Source organism: Pagrus major, chromosome 5 (genome assembly GCF_040436345.1).
Source record: "Pagrus major chromosome 5, Pma_NU_1.0".
NCBI classification, from domain to species: Eukaryota; Metazoa; Chordata; class Actinopteri; order Spariformes; family Sparidae; genus Pagrus; species Pagrus major.
In genome coordinates, this window is record NC_133219.1 from 41,251,907 (window position 1) to 41,256,906 (window position 5,000).

Here is a 5,000-nt window from a genome sequence, read left to right on the forward strand (position 1 = left end):
CAGAGACAGGCAGACAGACAGGTCAGAGACAGACAGGTCAGAGACAGACAGGCAGGTCAGAGACAGACAGACGGGTCAGAGACAGGCGGACAGACAGGTCAGAGACAGACAGACGGGTCAGAGAGAGACAGACGGGTCAGAGACAGACAGATGGGTCAGAGACAGACAGGTCAGAGACAGATGGGTCAGAGACAGACAGACAGACAGGTCAGAGACAGACAGGTCAGAGACAGATGGGTCAGAAAGACAGATGGGTCAAAGACAGACAGACAGGTCAGAGACAGACGGGTCAGAGACAGACAGATGGGTCAGAGACAGACAGACAGGTCAGAGACAGATGGGTCAGAGAGAGACAGACGGGTCAGAGACAGACAGGTCAGAGACAGACAGGTCAGAGACAGACAGACAGAGAGAGACAGACAGGTCAGAGACAGACAGGCAGGTCAGAGACAGACAGACGGAGACAGACGGGTCAGAGACAGACAGACAGGTCAGAGACAGATGGGTCAGAGAGAGACAGACGGGTCAGAGACAGACAGGTCAGAGACAGACAGACGGGTCAGAGACAGACAGACAGACAGGTCAGAGACAGACAGACAGACAGGTCAGAGACAGACAGGTCAGAGACAGACAGATGGGTCAGAGACAGACAGACAGACGGGTCAGAGACAGACAGATGGGTCAGAGACAGGCAGACAGACAGGTCAGAGACAGACGGGTCAGAGACAGACAGACAGACAGACAGGTCAGAGACAGACAGGTCAGAGACAGACAGATGGGTCAGAGACAGAGACAGACAGACGGGTCAGAGACAGACAGACGGGTCAGAGACAGGCAGACAGACAGGTCAGAGACAGACAGGTCAGAGACAGACAGACAGACAGGTCAGAGACAGACGGGTCAGAGACAGACAGACAGGTCAGAGACAGACAGACGGGTCAGAGACAGACAGGCAGGTCAGAGACAGACAAGTCAGAGACAGACAGACAGACAGGTCAGAGACAGACAGGTCAGAGACAGACAGACAGACAGGTCAGAGACAGACGGGTCAGAGACAGACAGACAGGTCAGAGACAGACAGACGGGTCAGAGACAGACAGGCAGGTCAGAGACAGACAAGTCAGAGACAGACAGACAGACAGGTCAGAGACAGACAGGTCAGAGACAGACAGACAGACAGGTCAGAGACAGACAGGTCAGAGACAGACAGATGGGTCAGAGACAGAGACAGACAGACGGGTCAGAGACAGACAGACAGGTCAGAGACAGGCAGACAGACAGGTCAGAGACAGACAGACAGACAGGTCAGAGACAGACGGGTCAGAGACAGACAGACAGGTCAGAGACAGACAGACGGGTCAGAGACAGACAGGCAGGTCAGAGACAGACAGGTCAGAGACAGACAGACAGACGGGTCAGAGACAGACAGATGGGTCAGAGACAGGCAGACAGACAGGTCAGAGACAGGCAGACAGAGACAGACAGGCAGGTCAGAGACAGACAGACGGGTCAGAGACAGGCAGACAGACAGGTCAGAGACAGACGGGTCAGAGACAGACAGACAGGTCAGAGACAGACAGACGGGTCAGAGACAGACAGGCAGGTCAGAGACAGACAGATGGGTCAGAGACAGGCAGACAGACAGGTCAGAGACAGACAGACGGGTCAGAGACAGGCAGACAGACAGGTCAGAGACAGACAGGTCAGAGACAGACAGACGGGTCAGAGACAGACAGACGGGTCAGAGACAGACGGGTCAGAGAGAGACAGACGGGTCAGAGACAGACAGGCAGGTCAGAGACAGACAGATGGGTCAGAGACAGACAGGTCAGAGACAGACAGACAGAGAGAGACAGACGGGTCAGAGACAGACAGGCAGGTCAGAGACAGACAGATGGAGACAGATGGGTCAGAGACAGACAGACAGACAGGTCAGAGACAGACAGATGGAGACAGATGGGTCAGAAAGACAGATGGGTCAAAGACAGACAGACAGGTCAGAGACAGACGGGTCAGAGACAGACAGATGGGTCAGAGACAGACAGACAGGTCAGAAAGACAGATGGGTCAAAGACAGACAGACAGGTCAGAGACAGACGGGTCAGAGACAGACAGATGGGTCAGAGACAGACAGACAGGTCAGAGACAGACGGGTCAGAGAGAGCTGACAGGTCAGAGACAGACAGACAGGTCAGAGACAGACGGGTCAGAGACAGACAGATGGGTCAGAGACAGACAGACAGGTCAGAGAGACACAGACGGGTCAGAGACAGACAGATGGGTCAGAGACAGACAGGTCAGAGACAGACAGACAGAGAGAGACAGACGGGTCAGAGAGAGCTGACAGGTCAGAGACAGACAGACGGAGACAGATGGGTCAGAGACAGACGGGTCAGAGACAGACAGACAGGTCAGAGACAGATGGGTCAGAGAGAGACAGACGGGTCAGAGACAGACAGATGGGTCAGAGACAGACAGGTCAGAGACAGACAGACGGGTCAAAGACAGACAGACAGGTCAGAGACAGACAGACAGAGAGAGACAGACGGGTCAGAGACAGACAGGCAGGTCAGAGACAGACAGACGGAGACAGATGGGTCAGAGACAGACGGGTCAGAGACAGACAGACAGGTCAGAGAGAGACAGACGGGTCAGAGACAGACAGATGGGTCAGAGACAGACAGGTCAGAGACAGACAGACGGGTCAAAGACAGACAGACAGGTCAGAGACAGACAGACAGGTCAGAGACAGACAGGCAGGTCAGAGACAGACAGGTCAGAAAAAGACAGACAGATGGGTCAGAAAGACAGATGGGTCAAAGACAGACAGACAGGTCAGAGACAGATGGGTCAGAGACAGACAGACAGGTCAGAGACAGATGGGTCAGAGAGAGACAGACGGGTCAGAGACAGATGGGTCAGAGAGAGACAGACGGGTCAGAGACAGACAGATGGGTCAGAGACAGACAGGTCAGAGACAGACAGACGGGTCAAAGACAGACAGACAGGTCAGAGACAGACGGGTCAGAGACAGACAGACAGGTCAGAGACACACAGGTCAGAAAAAGACAGACAGACAGGCAGGTCAGAGACAGACAGGTCAGAAAAAGACAGACAGATGGGTCAGAAAGACAGATGGGTCAAAGACAGATGGGTCAGAGACAGACAGACGGGTCAAAGACAGACAGACAGGTCAGAGACAGACAGACAGGTCAGAGACAGATGGGTCAGAAAGACAGATGGGTCAAAGACAGACAGACAGGTCAGAGACAGACGGGTCAGAGACAGACAGATGGGTCAGAGACAGACAGGTCAGAGACAGACAGGTCAGAGACAGACAGACAGAGAGAGACAGACGGGTCAGAGAGAGACAGACAGGTCAGAGACAGACAGGCAGGTCAGAGACAGACAGACGGGTCAGAGAGAGACAGACAGGTCAGAGACAGACGGGTCAGAGACAGACAGACGGGTCAGAGAGAGACAGACGGGTCAGAGAGAGACAGACAGGTCAGAGACAGACAGGCAGGTCAGAGACAGACAGACGGAGACAGACGGGTCAGAGACAGACTGGTCAGAGACAGACAGACGGGTCAGAGACAGACAGATGGGTCAGAGACAGACAGACAGGTCAGAGACAGATGGGTCAGAGAGAGACAGACGGGTCAGAGACAGACAGGTCAGAGACAGACAGACGGGTCAAAGACAGACAGACAGGTCAGAGACAGACGGGTCAGAGACAGACAGACAGGTCAGAGACAGACAGGTCAGAAAAAGACAGACAGGCAGGTCAGAGACAGACAGGCAGGTCAGAGACAGACAGGTCAGAAAAAGACAGACAGATGGGTCAGAAAGACAGATGGGTCAAAGACAGACAGACAGGTCAGAGACAGATGGGTCAGAGACAGACAGACGGGTCAAAGACAGACAGACAGGTCAGAGACAGACAGACAGGTCAGAGACAGATGGGTCAGAAAGACAGATGGGTCAAAGACAGACAGACAGGTCAGAGACAGACGGGTCAGAGACAGACAGACAGGTCAGAGACAGATGGGTCAGAGAGAGACAGACGGGTCAGAGACAGACAGACAGAGAGAGAAAGACAGGGAGGTCAGAGACAGACAGACAGAGAGAGACAGATGGGTCAGAGAGAGACAGATGGAGACAGACGGGTCAGAGACAGACGGGTCAGAGAGAGACAGATGGAGACAGACGGGTCAGAGACAGATGGGTCAGAGAGAGACAGATGGAGACAGACAGGTCAGAGACAGACAAGTCAGAGACAGACAGGCAGGTCAGAGACAGAGACAGACAGATGGAGACAGACGGGTCAGAGACAGACGGGTCAGAGACAGACAGATGGGTCAGAGACAGACAGGTCAGAGACAGACGGGTCAGAGACAGACAGACGGGTCAAAGACAGACAGACAGGTCAGAGACAGACGGGTCAGAGACAGACAGACAGGTCAGAAAAAGACAGACAGATGGGTCAGAGACAGATAGGTCAAAGACAGACAGACGGGTCAAAGACAGACAGACAGGTCAGAGACAGACGGGTCAGAGACAGACAGACAGGTAAGAGACAGGCGGGTCAGAGACAGACAGACGGGTCAAAGACAGACAGACAGACAGGTCAGAGACAGACGGGTCAGAGACAGACAGACGGGTCAGAGACAGACAGACAGACAGGTCTGAGACAGACGGGGCAGAGACAGACAGACAGGTCTGAGACAGACGGGTCAGAGACAGACAGACAGGTCAGAGACAGACGGGCAGAGACAGACGGGTCAGAGACAGACGGGCAGAGACAGACAGGTCAGAGACAGACGGGTCTGAGACAGATGAGTCAGAGACAGACAGACGGGTCAGAGACAGACAGGTCAGAGACAGACAGACAGGTCAGAGACAGACAGGTCAGAGACAGACGGTCAGAGACAGACAGACGGGTCAGAGACAGACAGGTCAGAGACAGACGGGCAGAGACAGACGGGTCAGAGACAGAC

The 5,000-nt window shown here is 54.2% G+C and overlaps 1 protein-coding gene across 1 annotated transcript in view; it reads right to left on the bottom strand.

The window, feature by feature from the left end:
- barhl1a (BarH-like homeobox 1a) overlaps positions 1 to 5,000 on the bottom strand; it is a 9,268-nt gene that overhangs the window by 1,516 nt on the left and 2,752 nt on the right. The window lies entirely within an intron of this gene.